Raw genomic sequence first — 22,718 nt, 5'->3', positions numbered from 1 at the left:
CCAAGTACAGCTCAACATCATCTGTGTACGAGCCCTGCTCCTCATCCTCATCCTCATCATTATCAGCAGCAGAGAAACATGTCTGAGCGACAGAAACACGACCGCACAGCTCATCTGTCCATCAGAGCAACGTGACTGCGTTTACAGTGAATGATTAAAAAAAGATGCTGTCTCTCAGGGAAAAGACAGAGTTACTTCATGTCTCCCACCAACCATCAGCACTGGTTCCACCTTAAATCAGTCACTCTTGAGCCTAAGCTCAACCAGAAGCTAGCAGGCAACAGGTGAATTAGTCTATCTCTACATATATATTAAGAATTAAAACAGACGTAGCATAAAAACTAAATGTCCTGCATGATGCAGCAGACAGACAGCAGCCACTTCCTGTCTCCACCAGCTCTGGTCAGAGGACCATCTGCTCAGGCCTGACGAGACGTTCCTCCAGCAGCAGAAAGCAGAAGAACTCTCACTGAACAGAAAACACCGTGCTGCCAAAAGACGAGTGCAGGACTGCTTCACACAGGCTCCCTTCAGCTGATGGCCGATCAATCAATCACGCGATGTTCTGATAACTGATCAATCATGAAAGCCTTTTTGGAACACGGCTTCAGCTTCTCCTGTGGGACACTCTGTCTGATGTTAGAGTGCATTCAGTATGTTTGGTGTTTTGGACAAAACATCTGCTTCACAGATATGTCCCTGGAGGATTAACGATGGCTGTAGAAGATATGGGGAAAAGACTCGTGTTGTACATTGGATGAAAAAGTATGGAGGAATACATTAGAGAAGCAAATTTATTCAGTGTAGAATAATCCACAGATACTATTATACACCATCCAGACTGAATAAAATGGGTCAAATTAAAGATGAGCTATGCTGGAAATGTAGAAAAGAACGTGGCACATACATGCATGCGCTGTGGGACTGTCCCAGGGTCTTTGCTCTGTGGACAAATGTTCTGGATTATTTTAGTAAACAGTTAGGATGTGAACTTCCCATATCCTCACAAACAGGAGTAATGACTTGTGCTCGGGTGATTCTGAGATGTTGGAAAGAACCTCAAACTCCTACATTGAAAACATGGAAGCTCCAAATGATGGAACCAGCTGCATGTGAAAAGATGCTGGTGAGACTGAATGGGAGAAATGACGTGATCGATGAGCAGAGGAATGATTTCAGCCAATACATGTCCGGAGGAAACAACCTGACCAGGCAAAGACGCTGATGATGCAGTATATTCCACTCGTAGTACTTCCAAATAATACTCAGGACTATGACTCAATAATTGTCCTCTTTTAAGTTAACGTGTCAATGTCTGTTATAACCTGCCTGTTTATTGGTTTTATTTTGTTATCACTGTTTTGTTTGTTTGTTTGTCTTACTTCTGGATAATATGCTAAAATCCAATAAAATTACAATTCTAAAAAACAAACAAACATCTGTTTCACGGGCATTTTTCACTGTTTTCAGATGTTAAATAGACCAAACATTGATGGATTCACTGAGACGATGAACTGCTGATTAATCAAAAGTGAAAACAATCATTAGAAAAGATCAGAGAAGAAGACAAAGGTGGTGTAATAACAGTGAATCAACAACATGTCCAGTAAACTGAAGTATTTCCAGAGTGAAAACAATCACGTCTGGTTCCTTTATATTGATTATGAGTCAAACTCAGGATTAATGCAGGACTCATAAATAGTTTGACCTTCCTATTCACAGTAAATGTGAAATGTGAAGCCTCTGACCGTCGGTTTGAGTCCAGCTTTTCAAACACTGTCTGCCACCCGGACATGAAGTCCAGAACCACGTCGTCACAGCGCCTGTCAGAGCTCCAGGTGATCCTCACGCCTCACATTCACTCACCTGCTCTGCACTCAAAGTGTTCAGGTGTTCAGATGTAAACCCGCTCAAAGTGCTGTCTGCTGGCACAGTTTGCTTTCACAGTTCATTAATTATTGATCGGAGTCACAAGAATAACCACAGAGTGATCAATAGATCAGAGTGCCAGAGGAGCTTCTTCACTGCTGTGATCACATCCACAGTGTCCTCATGATGGTCACAGCCATCATGTTTCCTCACAAATCACTTCATTAAAGCCTGATCGATCAATTCCAAACCTTCATCAAACCCACTGTGACAGTCTTTGACTTTTTGTTTTATTTAATAAAACTCTTCGATATAAATCATCTCAACAGGAAAGATGAAAAACACTTGAACACTCGTCTTCCTGCTTTATTGCAGAAACACTGAGGAAACCTGACCATCAGTGAGTCCACAGCTCCCTCTAGTGTCCAAAGACACAACGTACAACCACTATCTGTGGTCACACACACGTCCAGCTGCCTGTGAGGACTCACGCTGACAAAACGACTCAACCCTCACAAAAAGACCTCTGTTCAAGGGTTTAAGTGAGGCAAAACGCAGACCTGAAACCAGCAGAAAGAACCAGTTTGACCAGTTTCCATCATCACTAAGACGGACTGAAGAACTCACCTGTCTTTACATAAATACATCTAAATGATTGTCGGACCAGTGCAGGATCTCTGAGGCTGATAAAAGAGGAAAAAGCTTTCCAGCGCCATCTGGTGGACAAACTGTGGAAAGGCTTGAAATTTCTCTTCTGACTTTTCTGGTTTCTTCCTGGCTGATAGCAAAATCTGTGCTGAGTGACATAAATACACATGTTGTGCTGAAATGCACAGAGAGCAGGAATCAGCTGCTGCTCAAACATCAAACAGAAACTTTAAAACACATCTTTTAAGGCAGCATGGACAAAAAGTCCTTAAAGCGTTCCTTTAATTTACTGCAACATATGAATGAAGGTCTCAGGCTCAAAGACGGTTAAAATCTACAACAACTACTTTTATTTACACGAGAAGCTCTGTACTCTGTACAGATTGAAATGATTTAATGATACATATATACGTATTTATGGGCGTATGTTTAAAATGAACAAAATCACATGCGTAAAAAAATGTGCACACACATCCAAATACATACACAGTACATACAAATATATTAAGCACGTTAATTCGCGGAAATTCAAATTAACACAACACATTTCAGAGGGCAGATGTGAAATTTAATACTTGAAAACATCTTTCCCTTGCGACACACGGCCATGTGTGGGTTTTGGACATGTGCAAAATAACATATCACATGTACATGTTAGTCACGTGCTACAGGCGTGAATGTCAGGAACACGGCGTCTACAGGCAGCCAGTGCTTCAAGGACTTCTTCACATACTGTAGTTTTGGTGCCTGTTGTGATGTAAGAAGGTGCTTAAAAGGTAACAAATACACCAGAATAAGTATTTTAACTGCATAGGTAACATGTGTATTTCCTCAGAGGCTTTCCTCTGATGACAGACATAAAGAAGCTGAGTGTGATGAAGTGACCGATCACGATTTAACACCCAAACTGCTTCCATCCTTTTATGATCCTGGTCTGAAGTTCAGTTGTCCCTTGACTGGATCTTCACACCAGCACATTCTTCACTCACTTCTCAGAACTTGTGTGTGTGTGTGTGTGTGTGTGTGTGTGGTAACATGCTGATGAGGTGGGTTTCAGGTACGCAGGGTGTCATGGAGGATCTGGTAACAGTGTGGTCTCAGTGTCAGAGCTGTGAGTAAATCACACACAGAGTGCTTCACTGACACACCCTCTCTCTCACACACACACACACACACACACACACACACACACACACACACACACACACACACACACACACACACACACACACACACACACACACACACACACACACTGCATTATGTCTTCACACTGATTGGATGAATCCTGTCTGATTTTCTTCTTCTTCACTCAGAGCTCACACTCTCAGGTTGTGTGTTTGTAACATCTGCACATGCTCAGTGTGCAAAGCTCAGCCACCCCCCCCCACCCCCCCCAGGAGCAGTTGTACATAACTGTGACACCTGAGTTGTGTGACACATAGAGTGACATGCTGCTCGCCGAGCCGGAGCGTCATCGGGGATCCTCTTGACACCCACCACGGGGTCAGAGGGCAGGCGGTGTCCATAGCAGCATTCCACTTACATAACCTCCTGCCGCTGACACCTTATTTTCTGCAGATCATCAGAAGAAGAAATGCTGATGGAGAGAGTCACTGCAGCCAGTGGACCAGAGGCTGGACAGGAAGTGATGTCACAACTCCAGCTCTCTATAAGCTCATTCAATCATATATCAACACATTCAGTTTCAGTGAGAAATCCAAAGTTCTTCTAACATGTCTTTGGAATCTTAAACAGCCAATCACAGAGCAGAAGTCATTGTCAAGGGTGCCATATTGGATTTTCTAAATCTGCAAGTCAGTGGTGAGAGCGGCGTGCCCTCAGGAGGGACGTCAACCAGAGACAAGCAGCCGATCGGCTGCTGTTTGTGAGGTAGATCAGTGACATCTTAAACTCATTTACACTGACTTTAGTAGAACTTTGCTGCATCGTGTCATCTCGACAGTGCAGAACGAACAGAGAAGCGAAGAGTTCAGAACAGAAGCAGCCTGTCGGCTGTGGTACCATCCAGGGTTATTCGCCTCCTCAGAGGAGCGAAGGCCAGCCGACAGCTACGAGGAGTCGACGGCGCAAAGACGTCTCCTGAATAAACTAACTTGTTTGGCAGCTAGCTTGCCGTCAGTGAGACCCTCCGGGCTTTAACGTGAACGTCGTTTCTTCTTCTGCTGTATTTTGGCTGTTTTGAACGGAGGATTTTCATTCCTACATCTCGACACAGCAAACAGCTGCTGAGCTATCAAAGACCAGTCCATCATCTTCAGCCTCGTGTTAACACACCACCACACTCATGACCACTGCCCTGTGTGTGTGTGTGTGTGTGTGTGTGTGTGTGTGTGTTTTGAGGAGGGGGTTTCATCCCTCTGATATGGAGGGCTTAGCCAGCCCGGAGCACAACAATGGTCGTATTGAGGAGGACGTTGCCCCGCGTGGCCTGGCGTGGATGGAGGGTTATAGAGGGGTTTTGGGGGGTTGATGGGGATGTTTTTTGGGGGTGGTGTTATGTGCAGAGACCCTGAGCCCTGCAGCTGTCGCCTGGCACGCTCCGGCCTCGGGGAGAACCAACAGCTCACGTCATTGCCAAGTGTCCTGCTGCGGCGGATGGCGGGGGCCTCTGTCATCGTGGGGCATCTGGAGGGGTGAAGTGGGAGGTGCGTGGAGGGGAGACCACCACAAGACCGCCCGAGCTCCCCACAGTGGCCTCCCTCCCCCACGGGCTGCGCGTCACCCAGCTGCTTCACCCTCTGCTGCCCCGTTAAAATGGAACGTGTCACAGTTTGAGCGTCAAGCCGTTTACATCACTCACACGTGATCCGTTGTCCAATCAGAGCATCAAAACCAGCAGCTGTCAATCACTTTCACCGACTCGTCAACCAGCTCAAGTTCAGAGCCTTTAACCTCCTCTGTAACTGCTGTCAAACCAGCAGAAGGAAAAGCTGTGAACGCAGATGTTTCGCCACTTTCTCCGTCTTTAAGAACAAAGTGTGACGTGTTTCTGACTGAAGATCTACATTATTCTGCATCTGAGTCTGTCAGTCAGATCAGTAACAGGACCAGCGCAGAGACCATCATAAGTTACTTGGACGTTACATCATGAAGTAGTGTTTGTGTAGACCTCCGTAGCTCAGAATCATATAACGAATGAAAGAAAATGGCCTGATGTATGACGTGCTGCAGCATTGTGGAGATACCAACAGGTGAAATCTGACACTGCAGGGACTCACTGCGGCTGCATTCAGTATGTGTCCATCTGAAGGGTCTGCAGCCGTGTTAGTGTGAATTAAACACAAAGTGCAGCTGAGGATGATGGGAATGTCAGCGGGTTAGCAGCTAGTCGGACGTTCGCCAAAGCAAAGATGCTCGTGTTTTTAAAGCGTCACTGCAGGTGGCACAGAGGAGACCCAGCAGGTGGAAACACAGAACAGGCCGATTTGTGGATTCAGATGATTAAAGATGAACGAGAACAGATTGAAAACAAGGACGCGAGTGAAGCGAAGGTGCGTTCAGAGTACACATGCAGCATGAGCAAAACATGAGCTGTGGTTCACTGTAGGCTTCATCCTGTCCAGACTGGTTCCTGACTGGATTCACCCTGCTCTCTCACACACACACACACACACACACACACACACACACACACACACACACACACACACACACACACACACACACACACACACACACAGCTTTACTGGACTTTCAGATAAAAATAACTGGGGAGTCAAGTTGGTGCAAATGTATTTATAGGACAAAATTCACACAGTGACACAACACAGTGAGCCATGCTCAACAACCAGCCCCCAACAACTGAGAAGAACATCAATGATAAGAAACACTTTCATAACGTCTGACACGATGTCGCTTCGTCTGTATGAAGCATTATTTAGGAATGTGAGCAAATGTCCATCTGAACATGAAAAGTTGATCTCACAGAAGGTTAAACCAATTAAACCAGTACTGGGACCCAGTCTGTAAAGTCCTGATGATATGGAAGCTCCACCAGCGAGCAGCACACACAACACAAAGGTGGACACAGTCCTTCCTTGTGTTTCATATGAGTCAAAACTGTCTGTGAGAAAACTGCGACCAGGACGTCCAACGTGTGTCCTCCCACTTGGACACTCAGTACGACGGATGTTTGAGAGGCACCTCTGACACACAGCTTTGTGAGCTTTCATTGTTTCTCTACACCATCATAAAAAGTAAAAGTAAATAAAAACTGAAGACAGCGTGCATCACAGAGCAGAGTGAAGAAGAGAAAAACATCTTCCTCCATGACAGCTCCCTGCAGCATCGCTGTGGTCTCCTGCACATGCTCCTCGGCTTACGGGCTGATCCCTCCACGTTACGTCACTCCCGTCCGTATCGTGTTGCTCCAGAGTTGAAATATTCATGGTGACATCTGTTTAATTAAAAATCCAGGCCCGATCGATCTGTGCCAAACCGCAAGCGCAGAGGTTTAAAGTGCAGCCCTCCTCCTCCTCCCTCTGCGCCTCCTCTTGTTCTCTGTTCCTGCTGAGGAGCAGCGCTCGGCTCACAGTTGCTTTATTATTTATCTGCCGGCGTCGAGCCAACAGTTGCTGCTCTGCCTCTTGTCCTATCTGAAGCCCTGCGGCGCCACCTGGGGCTGTCACTTCACTCCACCTCGCTGCTGCTGCTGCTGCTGCTGCTGCTCAGAGCTCAGGAAACCATTTCGCTCTGAAAACATGATGCATCTTGCTGAAACGGGCAGCAGGTTTCAGGAGGACGTCAAATCAATCAAGCTGTAAACAAAAAGTTTCCTTCACAGGTTTGCAGATCTGACCTGAAAAGCCTGACCATCACACATTCACACTGGATATCCACACTGGACCCCGAGGGCTCTGCTTTTACATCAGAAGTTAAGAAAGTCGTGATGTCCACATGTCCAGGTGGACATCAGCCTGCAGACACCCATGCCAGCTCTCACTATGTGGTCTTATCTCTGATCGAGCAGCTGAGAAATAATCTCATCAGAGGGTCAATCAGGAAGAGCTTCTGGACCTTTCAAGCATATCACAAGATCTTCCTCAGCGGGTGAAGATTTATAGATGTTAAAATGTCCATTTTCCTGAGGACATCTGTCCTTAAGACAAGAAGGACTTCGTGTCCTTAATGTGCCCGATCACAGGAGGAAAAGAACCAGAGGAGGTTCTCTGTCAGAGCGACTTGTCCTGTTTGACACGGTGGTTTTCGAGCCTCCTGAGCGTGCTGGATCCTCCATCACTTAAACTTAAGCAGAGCCTAAAAACAGCGTTGGCAGAACTTCTGTTTTGCTGGTCTGGACTTGAGGATTTGTTGGGACTCGTCCTGACCGAGGACAAAAGGTCAGTCCAGCTCAGGCGCTCTGATCAGTTTCAGCATCTGTAACTGCTGCAGTTGTTCATCTGTTAAACCTCAAACATCATCACAGAGACGCCAACACCTCTTCACTCAGTCTACCTGATCCTCGTATCCACCTCTTCTCTCAGTGTTTTCGGAGGCCGTAAAGCCTCCAAACAGACTCGCAGTAAAGATCGGGGCCCTCCATCAATCCGGGGCCGCTCAGCCACCTCCTCCCTGTGTGGTCACTCATAAACTCGTTCTTGTGGCGACCCGCAACGCTGCCACTTGCCTTGTGTGTAAAAACACCCCATTAAAGAGGCAGTTACCTTTGGATGGCGTGGCGCTCGGAGAAAACAACCCCTCAGAAACACGCACACACACGCACGCACGCACGCACGCACGCACGCACGCACGCACGCACGCACGCACACACACACACACACACACACACACACACACACACAGATGGTTTTCCACTTCTGCAGTGAGTCCTCGATAAACAAATCCTCAGAAACAAAGAGCTTTCACTGCTGATCCACCCCTGATGCAGTTTCACTCACCTGTTAAAGGAAGGAGGCTCGTTTTGTGTTACCTTCAGGTCACAAGTCCTTACGTCCTCACTGAAGACGGTGAAAATGTTTTTGTTTTAATGGAAGCCACACGAGCGTGGAGGTGTAAAAGACACCAGATCGCTCCACCGTGTCATGTGCGCCAACAGTAAAGAGGTCGAAGTCTCCGACCACACGGTGCTCCTCTTCCTCGGTGTTTTTACAGCAGGGCGAACACGACTCATCCAGACTGAATCACAGGTCAATTACTCAGAGGCCATGATTCACTTTCACTGTTAAAATGTTTCTTGTGTTCGTCAGACGGTCTGAATGTTAAAACCAGATACTGAACGACGTCCATTAACTCAGTCACAGTTTTCACTCTGCATCGCTCTCATGTGGTTCACATCATGAACAGTTAGCAGGATTCAGTCTGTGCATCTGTAACGGTCAGGATGATCATCACCAAAACACAATACTGATATAAATACTGACCAAACTGAGTCACATCCGCCATCATTTTGAGAGAATCGGCCATGGACTAAATACTGTTTTATGGGTTAAATAAGGAAGTTGTTGTCCATAAATTCCAATCTTAATATCTGTTTTTGGGAAAAGACCATTCTGTATAAGTACTGCTGTCAAAAGGGGTTCCACAAGGTTCAATACTGGGTCATCACAGTTTCTATTCATTACATTCTCCATGACAAAATGTCATAACTGTCTTCGTACAGATCATACTGTACATACAGCCACTGAAATCCTACAACAAGCCTTTGACAAACTGGAAGACACATTTTGGTATTAAGAGGGTCACATTGAAAAATCAAACTGGCACAAAAAACTGGATATTTGTACAGAATCAGAGCTAACTGTTCAGCAGCAAGCAGATAACTGAGGCTAACTGTGTTATTTGTTTTCTTATTCACTCTTTAGCTGCACTCTCCACATCATTACAAATGATGTAAATGACATAAAGGCTGACTCAATGAAAAAAGGGGAATTGAACCACTAACACTGTCACTGACAGAAGAAAGACTGAATCAACCTTGACCTTTTGCCTCACAAAGGTCAGAGGTCAGCTCCAGACCAGCGTCGAGCCTCTGGCGCTGTGGCCGCGGCAGACTATCAGTGAAAGGATTGCAGCTTGGCACGGCGCTCAGATTCTGCAGACTGAGCGGACGATTAACACACAACAGGCTCTCAGAGCGGCAGAAATCCCCGCTCTGCCGTGCGGTGTCCTGTTACTCAGCACGATTTTCAGGGGTTTTAGCGTCTTCCTGTGGAAATCAATATATTCTCTGTGGTGAAAATGATTCACGCTGAAGGTCTGACCAAAGCGGATCCTGAGCTCCGCGGCCGCCTGCTGCTGCTGAAAGGCCGTGCTTCAGTGCCCATCCAGACTTCAGATTATCCCCCGACCGCTGAGCCAGCAGGCAGCCAGGTTACTTTACATCACAGCACACGGGTGATATTATGTGTGATTTGTTGGAAGGTGTAAAATTAATCCTGCAGAGGAAGCAAAGCCAACACAGCAGCTAAAAAGACAAGACAAGATAAAGATAACACAGAGATGACGATAATTTCTTTATGCTGCATGACTGAACTGAATGACTGTCGGACGTTTTTCACCATTTCTGACATTTTAGAGAAAATAATCGACAGAATAATCAACGATGAAAATAATCATCAGCTGCAGCTCTGACCTGTCTGTTTGTCTTATGTCTTCTCCCAATGGGACCATCCAATAAAGACAATACAGACTGGTGGACAGAAGAAAGATGCAGCTCAGGTGTTTTTGGGTTTCAGTGACAAGCAGTTCAATCCTCAGCTGAAAAGAGTTGAGTCTTACTGTGTCAGTAACTGTCAGTCACACAGAGAAAAAGACCTTCACAAACCAGGTCGTTTCTCAAATGAACTAACCACGAAACTAACAATGGAAACAGAGAAGTGGGATCAGCAGCAGGACTTGTTTCACTCTTAGCCCCCGTGCTAAATGTTAGCAAAGTCAGCTAAGCTAACCGGACGCTGGTAAAACATCTTTGCTGATAGCAGAAGAGACTGTAGTGAGCTGCTGTAACTGAACCAGGACATCCACGTTTTACTGTTTGGGAACAAAGACATTAAAGCGACATATGTCAGGACTCTTCACGCAGATGTAATTAAAGTTACGTAGCACCCAACTTTACTTACATTCAACTTTTGCAGCCGTTCATTTGGTTAAAACACATTGAGATATGTGATTTTTCCTGAACTTGCGGCAGATTTTGAGTTCATTTTTCAGATGTTAAGTTTGAGTAAACTTGCTTTGGAGAATGTTGACTTTAACATAATGAAGTGACCCCGCTGGGCTGATGGCAGGCATGAAAGAACACTACCTGAGCAGGTCTCGTCCAATCAGTTTGATAAAAAAGATGAAAGTGCAGTGCCAGAGGGACAGTAAAAGGCCTGATCCTGGTCCAGGACCTGGAGGACCCCTGACTGCACGGGGTTAACGTGTCCCAGGAGAGACACACACATACAGACACACAGCACCAGCCTAATCCCCCCAAAGCAGCAGCTTTAGTGTAATTCACGCCGCAGCTGTCCACTGCTGGAAGAATCGACAAATTGTCCTGCACATGTTCAGCTGCAGGAACAAATGTCACGGAGCACGGCAAATGAAAAAACAAGATGGACTCCTGAGCCGCGCACGCACACACACACACACACACACACAGAGTGTAAACATGCACATGCCAGTCGTGGCATGATGTGTAGTCAGGGAGGAGGGCAGGTGGAGGCTGCCAGAGGTTTTATAGCAGAGAGAGAGAGAGAGAGAGAGAGAGAGAGAGAGAGAGAGAGTGTGTGTGTGTGTGTGTGTGTGTGTGTGTGTGTGTGTGTGTGTGTGTGTGTGTGTGTGTTGCATGTAATGAGTTGATGCTGAAGCCTCAGGTCACATAACTGCTGATGAAAATAAGTTATTTCCAGTCAAATTATAGGATCTTAATTAACACCACATATTTAACATGTTAGACCCGTAGCTTATACCCGGGTGGTGAGGCGGCACACTCTGCACTCTGGCACCGGTGGACCACATGTACAGCTGCTGGTTTGACTCACTCTCAGGGATGAAGACTTGGACTGACACTCAGTTTCAGTTTGCAGTACAGTTGGACGCCACAGGACAGATCACAATAGAAGCATTTCCTCAAGAAACACCGTCGCCCAATAGAGCGCGAGTACTGATGGTCTCAAACACCAGCAACTAGACTGACCCGCTGGAACAAGCTGCGACACTCGTAACACTCAAACACATCACACACAACATAAAAACTGAGATACACCTGACCTGAGATCAGAGAGCCTCCTGGGTGCAAACATTTCACGCTGCAAGAACGATGTCTTCATATCAACAAGACTCAATATTTTTGCTTATGTTTGCATATTTTATTTAGTCCAACAGATTTTCAGTTTGTGGCTCATGAAATTTTTGCTCCTTTTAATTTTACATTGAATGCTAACATTAGCATGCTAACATGTTCACAGTGTCAATGCTAACATGCTGATGTTCTCATGTTCTCCATCTTGGTTTAGCATGTTAGCATGCTAACACGAGCAAATTAACACAAAGCAGGCTGATGAGAGTGTCATTAGTTTTGGGGGTATTTCATCAGAAACTCTGGCTTCGAACCAAATTAAAATGTTGAGTTGATGGTGGCATGTCCAAAAAATGAAAAGGTCACCAAAGATTCATCCTGAGTGGAACATGTTTACAGCAGAAATACCAAACTTTATGGCAATTCATTCAGCAATTGTTCACTAAAAGCCACAAATGTCAACCTCACATAGGACAGTCATGCACCTATAAGAAGGTCGGTGGTTCGATCCCCGGCCTCAGCAGTCTGCATGTCAAAGTACTCTTGGCCAAGATACTGAACCCAAACTGCCCCCGATGCCATCAGCGTGAGAGTGTGTGAATGGTTAATAGCTTGTAATGAGCCTGGTCAGTGTGTGTGAAAGGGTGAATGCAGACGTGTTATAAAAGTGTGTGTGTGTGTGTGTGTGTGTGTGTGTGTGTGTGTGTGTGTGTGTGTGTGTGTGCGTGTGTGTGTTAGAAACCCAGACAGCAGAGGACAGAAGCAGCACATCAGTAAATGAGAGCAAAAGACTCTCAGCATGGATTTTTTTATGTGGCTATTTTGGTACAAACGTTTACCCTCCAGTCTGACGGATAGCGTTTCAAGATTTACGCACCAAATGGAAAATCTAGCTGCTGCTTGGTGGGTGTTAATTGGTGGGTGTAAATTTCAGACTCTGGCCACGAATCTCTAAACAGTCAACGTTTCCTGAGCTCAGAAAAACAGCCTGTTTTCAGCTTTGTGACGATGCATTTTCAGCTGATCCAAGAGGCTTTTTAAAGAGTTTATTTGTTCTTTTATCACAAACATTCATATTCAAAACCAAGACATTTGGAGATACGTGGTTCTCACTGGACAGAGAAGACATGAAAACAGCAAAACCACGCAAACAGCCGTAACGTAAACGTCAACATTCAGCACGGCGGCGCTGAACGTTTGCTGCTCGTTAATCCTCAGGACAGTAAAAGCTACAAACCCTTAAAAAAACCAAACGACAGTCATCAGGAGCTCTTTGCTATTGAGGTCGTGGACCAACCGCTAACAGAAAAGTTGTTTTCCTCCAGACTTTTGTCTGCTTTCATTTGTTTTCTCGAGCAGAATGATGTCTGAACGAGCAGCTAGTTCTTTTATCTGCTGACTCAATAGCAGCAAAACTGTCGCTCGTCTTCATCACAGGTCACATCCAACATATGTTCTGATTTCTGTTTATACCTTTCTCTCATTATTTCATCTAAACTAATACAGTAAGAACTTTCCTTCATCTCGTCCGTTGCAGTTTTCAGCTCCAGCCTGACTAATGCCGCGCTCATGGGGTTGAGCTCATTTCAAAGATCCTGCCTTTTTTGGTTTTATTTTCTTTTTAGAGTTTATGTGTGTGTGTGTGTGTGTGTGTGTGTTCAGAGCTGCCACACACACCCATTGGAACACAGCCTCTGACTTCCCGACAACCCAGAAACGCAGCCTCTGATTGGCTGAACAGCAGGGACATGATGCTTTTTCAGCGTGGTAAGAAGAAGCCCACTGCCTCGCATCCCTCGTAGGAACTACTACTTTGTTACTTCACGCCTCTGAATGTGCTGAAAGCAGAAAGAGCGAATTAAAGAAACATCCCAGCTGGCTGCAGCGCTTCACGTCTCGTCATATTTTTGGCTCAGGGGCGACTCAGCGGATGTCCGTGTGAAGAGAGATCATACGGACTATTGAGATGAAACGAAGACACGATGAGAGGTTCTAAATTATGATTCATGACCATGATAGAGGTAGAAAGTTACTGTTGGATCTAAGTCAGAGAACAAAGAACCTGAGAAATGAGATTCTCACGGTGTTCTCAAACCTTTTCAACTCAAACGAAGTAAAAACATCTGAAAACTGTCCTCAGAGTAAGAGCAGTCTTTGAGTGAACATTCACTTCATCACTTACAGATTCAGTCCAGCCTGTCATGGTGGGCACACAGAACGTGTGACGTGCAGATAAAAGTACATCTGAATGCAGATCAGGTGCCAGAGGAACAGTGATGAGACGTTCAGGTGTCTCAGCTGAGACAGGATTCTTTAAATTTAGATGGAACATTTTCCAAGCCAGAGTGAACCCTGCACAGTGAGTGAGTGTGTGTGTGTGTGTGTGTGTGTGTGTGTGTGTGTGTGTGTGTGTGTGTGTGTGTCACACATTCCCAGCATGTCCCTGGTCTTACTGAGCATTAGTGGACACATTTACCAACATGCCAGAAGACTCAGGAAACACACTGCAGTGTTCGCCTCCTCCTCAGGGGGGCAGCACTCAGCTGACAGACTCTCTGTGGATTTAAACTTTAGTCTAAAAGACTAAACAAAGCTTCATGTTAACATTCAGAAATGTTTCTCTGGATCAAATCTGTATCAAAGTCAAGGTATTAGCAGCGGTTTCTTTGAATATAAGTCAACTGAATGAAATGAAAGTATCATAAAACTGATTTAAAAGAAGTGGAAAAAGAGCCGTCTGTAGTTCTGAAAGTGGCCACAGTTGGAATATACCTTAACTCCAAGGAAACAGCAGCAAGCAGCAGAACGACTGAACACCACGTTTGGCTTTTCTGAATCTTTTCTGGACACAAAGTTGTGTATTTTAGATGTTTTAAGATGCCACAATGATTTTTTTTTTACAGGTTTGATGCAGACACCGAAATTTACATTTTCATCGAGGAATCCACCAGGATTTTTAATGTTGGTTAAAGTGGCCATGAAGCTCCAGCCTTTGTTCTTTACTGCCAAAACAGATTATTTCAGTCTGGTCTTCTGTGACTGATGGACAGTTCTGTATGGCCTTGGATGATCATTCCTCCAATAAAATAGATCTGACATGTGGTGTCCCTCAGGGCTCTATCTTAGCTCCACTTCTTCTCCGTCCCTATATGTCACCACTTGACAATATTATTAGAAATCGTCACATCAGTTTCCATATTTATGCAGATGATACCCAGCTATATATGTCAGTGAGCTTAAATGACTTCAACTCTACCAACAGCTTAATCGCATGTAACTCACACATCGGCCTGTGGATGACTTCCTACAGCTAAATCTGAGATCCTTGTCATTGGTGCAAGAGCTGACAGAGAAACTGTCTGAACACCTGGATCTACTGACACTGAAGACAAAGGAACAGGCCACAAATCACTGAAAGGCTTTGCCCCATCCTATCTGTCCAAAATGGTTAAGACATATGCTGAGGCGCTTAAATCCTCTAACTCAAACCTCTCTCAGTTTCAAGTGTTTAGAAATGGAGTAAAATCCTGAAAAGGGCTTCTGTAAAAAAATCTATTATTACTCTTTAGGGCATTTTTGGAGTCTCTCAGTGCAACAATAACCAACACAGACACAGCAGCGTCCTGCTGAACAAGCAGCACCTAAACGTCTCTCAGGAAGATGATTGATTTTGCTGCGATTGGCTCTGATAAGATCTGCTCTCTCATTTTACATTTGAGGCATTTCGTTGATCAAATTAATCAAATTAATCCTTCAGCTCTAAAAACTGAACATTTGTAGCTTTAAGCACTTGAATATGAAGGTGATAAATGTTTTGGCCTCTTTGAAGAAGTGTTGTGGACAGAAATGAGATCTGAGTTATAAAGCTTACAGATTTTTTCTGTTTTTCCAGCTACAGTGTTTTGATGACGCTGCTCTGGTTCAGTGGAACATTCTGGACGCCCCCTCCTCCGTCCAGCTCTGCATACTCAACATGATCTTGTGGAGTTATTAAACGAGTCCTGACGTCTTTTCCTGTAAAGACATACCCGGAGAAAGGTCTCATACTCTGGGCACGGGCAGCCTGGACCTCAGTGACGCTCCGGACTAAAATAGTGTCATAAAGTCATCCATCAAACAAGTGGGCCAAGGGTCAGTAATGAGCCGGCAGCCGAGGGAAACCAGAGAGATCAAACTGAGCCCGGCGGGAACATCCCAGAATACTCCCGAATTCACACTCCACAAATTTTAGATCGTAAAGTATTTTTCCTTCCTTCCTTCTACACTTTCTATTTTTAGCTCTTTTCTATGAAGGTCAACCTGCAGACTTCAAACTCACTTTTTCTGTCTGCATTTGAAAGCATCATTTTCAGAACTCTTCTTGGTGGTGCATTCAGAACACTCTGCACAATCAGAATAATGACGTCCACATGGTGAAACCTCTCAGAGTGCTTTAATAATCATCTTACAGAGATTTCACTGGAGTGGTGGACAAGTACTATTTCTGGAGGTGTGTTCAAGGACACTCTGACATCAGAAACTTCAGGCTCCTGCTGAACCTTTAGCATAACAAAAGCATTTTAGTTCATTCTTTTTATCGTGTGAATAGAATGCTGTTCCACATCGCGTCAAATTCAACCATTTTGGGAATGGTCCCTGCATCAACATGGGGGGGTTGCTTCCATTGATCAGCTACTGCATCTGCAGGTTCATGTCACAGAAATGAAGTGAAACATAAAGCCAGCTGGAGTGAAGGACATCAGTCCTGTTGCCTTCTTGGAGTTCTTTCAGGAGATAAGCAGCAAATCCTCACACTCGTCCTCATCACTGCTGCTGCACAGACGGACTTTAATCACACCAACTCTAAAGGACAAATGGGACGACTTCTAAACACAGAACTGTGAGAATCAGTCCTGCTGTCCAACTTCAAGCCGACTTCAGACTCTCAGAGAGAAGGTAGGACGCTTCAGTCCGAGCCTGAAGTCCGTCCAGTGTGAGAAAAGCCTCCCACTGCGTCTGTCTGTCCGGCGAGACAAAGAGCAGACACGCCGCTGTCCTAACCCGATCTCCGGTTTCAACCCAAAACAAAATGAAAACAAAACAAATCACAGCCCTCTTCCCATGCTCCCCTCCATTCATATTCATCCCATAAGAAAATAACAAACCTATTAGTGCTGATCATCGACCATAAATATCAAACAATCGGCGGGCCCAGATGGGGAGGATTATGTCGCCTTAAAGTCATTACCATCACATCCTCTCCTTAAGCTTCCAATTCCCCCTCTCAGCTGCATTGTAATACCCCGCCTCGGATCACTTTCCCATATTAAACTCACTGTTTGCCGATGAGCTTATTAATGCTTTTGTTTCGGTGAGGCAAAACAAATGCCCTCCACCGCAGCAGATAAAAGTCCAGAGCGTGATGAATCTGATTTAGGATGAAATGGGTCCCAACGCTGTGGAAACAGGCAGAACATGGCTGCAGCGGGGCTCTTCCTAGGTGGCGGCGGGGCATTTTTTCCTCCACGTCCGCCCCCTTTGAAGTGAGGACAGTGCATGTTTCACGCCAAAAGTGGCTGTCAGAAGTCGGGCCGAGCTTATAACAGGCCGTAACCTGAGAGCGCAGAGGGGCTTAGGCTTCCCCCGCCAGAGTTTTGATATCAATTAGATTTGTGGTCACCTGATACTGCAAGGGCCCGGCGGTGAACATCTGCACAGGATAATGAGAGAAGGAGGAGGAGGAGGAGGAGGAAGGGCGTGTAACTGTGCTGTGGTACCTTGGCACTGCTGGAGCACACACACGAAACATCAGTCCACACTGGTGAAACAGATCCATCCTCACAGAGCTGCAGATAAACCAGCAGCAGACACCAGGAGCCAACCAGCAACACCAGTTAAACCAGAGCTGCAACAATGATTTTTACATGGGAAAAACAACTTAGATGACTTATTATCACACAGCCTTGTTGAAGACACATTTTCTGTTGGTTGACAATTGATGATTCATCTGTAAAATAACTGTTTCAGCTCAGTTCTGTTCAATTTGGTTACTGAAAGAGTCAAAAAATCAGTCTGAGCTTTAGCTCTTTTCTTTTAACCAATCAGAGGAACAGGGAGTAAACAGAGTCAGTGATTGGCTCTTTGTCCAGTCCAGCACTCAAACTGCAGTGTTGGAAATCAGCTTTTTAATATGTGAACATCACTGACACAAATGTTTTAATAAACAATAAATGTTCTAATCCGACAGCTACTTTCATATTTTACCAGCATGTGACTGGTGGTTGGTGCTAATTTCCCATCCTGCAAACTGGCACAGACAAAGCAACACTAACTGAAAACAAACCAGAACAACACAGACCAGTCTGTGACGACAAAACCATTCAATCACATTTCATTTAGCCAATCAGAAAGGCCAATGTCCACACGTCGACCAGCATCTCAGCTGCTGGACTTAACGATTCACAGTAACACAGTTGAAAACATTCACCCTGAAAACAGCTGAGTGCATCCACAGCCTGCTGATGGCAGCGCACTGGGCTTGGTGCCTCGCTCAGAGGTTCAGTGGAGGTGTTGCTCTAACTGTGACGGTGCTGTGATGGTCGGGTGAGTGATGATGTGTGGCAGCGTGCCATCTGTTGACACTCTGCTGCTGAACGTCTGCCAGCTGGATGTTAACAAGATGCAAACTTCCTGAAGTTCCTCACTGCTGAGCATGGATCACTCTGAGTATGAAACTCAACATTTAAAGTTACCAAAACTACTTCGCACCAAGTTTTACTAACAAGTAGATCTCCATGGTGTCTCGTCTCACCTGTTGGAGATGAGCTTCACCTGAATGGTGCAACATATATGAGCGCTTCACAAGACAAGCTAGCCTGCAAGAAGGATGGAAGTCAATGGCTGTCGTAGTCCTTCTTCCACTGCAGGAATTAAACACAGCCACGGCCACACCTTCTGCTTTGTTTCCACTGTACAGCCTCAGCTCTGGGGACAAAGTCCAGAGTTTAGACTTCAGCACTGCTCAAGAGGGGACACTTCATGGTGCTTTCAGGGGCTGTCTGCGGTGAGCCACTCACAGCACGATAGGCGAGGACCGTTGACTTGGATCAGATCTGAGCACCCGCCGGTAGCAGAGCAGGGTGCCGAGCGGATGGCACATGAAGAACGCCAGCCAGGAGCAACCTGCAGAGTACCTGCTGCACAGGCTGACAGCCACACAACAACAAGCGCACATTTCCCTGGTCAGTGGAGTCATCTGAAGCCACGTGTCCAGCGTGGCAGAGTGAGAGCCACTTTAAAGGTTTGCTGGGAACATTAAGAGCAGAGCTATGGCCTGATCAAACAGGAAGCCCTGCTCTCTAGGGATGCTGGTCAAACCCGTCCTGTAATTAACGTCCTCCATGTTGCTCTGCCAACCGCTCGCCAACAACTCTGCAGCCATCTCACGTTTCAAAGTCAAGTCCTCAGCACCAGCTGTAGAGCAGGGTGCGTTTCTTCACTATCTAACGCTGAAAGGGGAGCAGAGAGAGGACGAGGACAGAAGAACGAGCATGTTTGATAAACTGCAGATGTCCTGCGTGATAAGCTCAAGCTGCTGACAGGCTCTCTGAGCATTAGCGGCCTGCACAGCAGCACCTCTGCAGACAGGATACATTGTCCAAAAAGAGCAAATACAACTTCAACATAATGATTCAGAATGAGGTTTATTAAAAGAAAGGTCAAACAGTCAAACAAACAGCCAGTCAACTCCACAAACAGGTTTACAATCAGTTTCCGAGGTCGGTCCTTACACCTGATCATTCAGAGTGATGTTAGACCAAAGGCCGTCTGATCACTGCACTTTCCCTCAGAAACATTTTCCCATCAGTGTGCTTCGTTTACTGCCTGCTCAGACTTTACCCTTGACTTTGGTTCTCTCTCAGTAACCTTAGCTTGGCTGACCCCTCCCCTTTTGTCCTCGCTGACCCCTCACCGGAGCAGAGCTGAATTTACATTCTTCACCAATCCTTTAAGCTCGGCGACCAAGACGCTCTCATCCCCTGATCAAAACAGACCTGTTGACACGTCCAGCTCAGTCCCAGAACGCAGTTTGTCCTCCTCGGCTACTCTAATTGGCTCACTGAGAGGAGAAAGATGTCGTATGGAGAGACGGGGAGGAAAGAGCTATCTCGTTAAATCTTCTGGTGGATGTCGACTGTCAGCCAACACGTCAAGTACAGCTTCATTAGGAGGGGATAAGCAGAGGCGAGAGGGTGGGTCAAAGGTCAGAGATGATGGGTGGAGAACAAAACACCTGCAGGGGGAAGATGTAAAGATGAAGACTGACCGGGAACATGCTCCTTCAAACCGAAAAATCCTGGTAAAGACTCAGAAGCTGCATGGCGGTTCGGTAGCATTACGCTTTATTTTGAAGCCGAGGCTGGTGGTTATAAAAAGTACGTGCAGACTGAAACACAATCAACAATTAATATAACGTAGTCAGCTGGATGTGAAGTCATCAGCTGTTCAGACGGCAGCTGGCGCTTATGCAAAGCTCTGTACACGCATCATGGCTGGTGTGATCTCATCAGAAGATGACCTCTAGTTTTAGACCCACCAATGAAGTCAAACTTGGGCCAGCAGCATAAAGTGAGGCACCAACAGCCTCTTCCCTGCGTCCTTCCTAAAACTGCAGTTTTTCTGGAGAGTGGTCGCTGTGATACAGGACAGTGGTTCATCTGGATTATCTGGGAGTTTTGAAGCGTATCCTGTCTGGGCTGAGGTGCAACAAGAAGTCGATGTCGTTCTCCTCCTGGCTAACTTTCCATTTGCGGTTTAAAAAAAATCACAGTTTGAAAAGAATAACGGAGCTCATTGGAGGTTTTCTCTCTGTTTTTTTACAGATGTTTGGGGAAAACACGCTCTGGGCTGAGGGGGATATTTTTAGCCAATCCAGTGGCAGAGGGTCTGGAGATGGAAACGTCAGCCAGCTGGTTCACCACTTTAGTCCACACTGAAGTATCTCGCGAAGTCCTGGATGGATGGATGTTTTTTGACAGTTCCAGGAGGATGAATCCTGATGACTTGATCCGCTGCCTCCTCCTCTGCAGCACCACCGTTAGCAAAAGTTAGTGTGCTAAACTCTAAACTTGGCTAACATCAACATGTTAGCATTATGATGATGCAGACTGCTGTGCCTTCAAACAGCCTCATAGAGGCGTTAGCACAGCTGTGGACGCCTGTTTGAGAATACAGCTGTTGGCCACTAGGACAAACTGACAGCCAGACTCGCTCTGCCACTCTGCATCCTGCTCCATTAACACAACATGGCCATCTTTGTCGGTCACTAGAGCCAGAAGATCCGAATTTGACACCTGTCAGTCAAGACTCAAAGTTCCTTTTATCTACAGTCACATCTTTGTTTGAACTTCAGCACTGACTTGCCACTCGACTGTGGCCGGAGGAACTGAATGAGGAATCATTAAAAAAAAACCATATTGAAGTGAGTCGTGTGTTTGTCTCCCTGCTGTGAGGAGTGGGAACATGAAACACTGCTCCTTACAGACAGAACAGTGGACTGAAATGAGATCTGTTTATGAATGATGGCACATAGTGAACTGATGACACTCTGCTAATCCCGCCATGCTGTGACTCATCATGTCGATATCAAAGCTATGAGCAGTTCTCATTTCCCAGCGTCGATCCGGGGGGATAAAGTGGTCATCGTTTCGCCTCTCTCTCTTTGACCAACCAGGACGATGATGGCAGCAGAAAAGCCTCCAAACCTTCAGTACATGAAGAACCCAGCGAGGCCTGAGAACCTCCGGTCGTTCAGCTTTGCCCTGCACTTGGTCTCCCAGGCAAACGACTTCTTTCACTGGAACCGTGCATCATCCCCAAAACATCAACCAATCAATCCTGACAGCTAAACTTAATAATACATGTAGGTGGACATTTGTATGACCGCCCTCTTGTTTCTGGACTTTGGATGGATGGATTTCATAGATGTTTCCACTTCAGAGGTACGTGTGGTCCCTCTGCAGGCCTCTGATCTCAGATTACCTGTGACACCATTCTTTTGCATAGATTCACAGATGTTTATGTGTGTTATTACAGAATTATAATTATTGAAAAGGAGCCACCAGAGGTACAAAAAGTCCCTTTGGAAGAAATACAGCAGTCTTGTGTACTTTTAGAAAATCAATGGTAACACAAAAGTAAAGACGAGGAGGCGTTTGCAGCTGAACTGAAGGTGTTTTATGCGATGTGAAAAATGTTTTCCTTTCACCAAACATGATTTAACCTTAAGACAGTGGCTGTTTCTGTAAGTTCAGAACCTTTCCCTGATCCCCTGATCCCTGAGCATCAGTAAAATCTGACAAGCTCTTATCACCGCTCACACTTCGCTGCTTTACTTTCATTCGTCCTCATTTACATGTGAGAGTGAGTTCAAAGTGGATTGTGGACATTCTGCTGGCATTGAGAGCTACCGTCCGGCTGCGTGCCTGAGGCCTGACTGTCATAAAACTCACTCTAATCAATTAAAGCATACAGCTGCAGTGCGTCGAGCTGATCGTGTTTCCCACTCGGAGCACCTGCTATCGGCCGTGATCGCGGCGCTCTGCGGCTGAAAACCCACTGACTCACACCGGCCTGGCAGTTGGCCCGACCACTGACAGGGCATCTACACACACGGACACACACGCACACACACGTATCGGTTTACACAGCGGTGTGCGTGCCAACAGCTAACACGCTCCTCCACGCACAGCCTCGCAAACTTTGTCATTTTATTTTCGTGCCCGTCACAATTTCACACGTCTTTTCCGGGCGTGGTTGGATAATCCCTCGCGGGGCGAGCGCCTGCGGGCTGGCGGGGCCTCGGCGCGCTGGGCCGAGATCGTCACGACCCCGAAAAAACATGCGAGGTAAGGTGAAGAACACTTGGTATTCTGGGCGCTTTCTTGGTTCTGCG

The sequence above is a fragment of the Chaetodon trifascialis genome, chromosome 10 (assembly GCF_039877785.1).
Source record: "Chaetodon trifascialis isolate fChaTrf1 chromosome 10, fChaTrf1.hap1, whole genome shotgun sequence".
Classification (NCBI taxonomy): Eukaryota; Metazoa; Chordata; class Actinopteri; order Chaetodontiformes; family Chaetodontidae; genus Chaetodon; species Chaetodon trifascialis.
The sequence above is the reverse complement of the archived record's forward strand: the minus strand, read 5'-3'. Positions refer to the sequence as shown.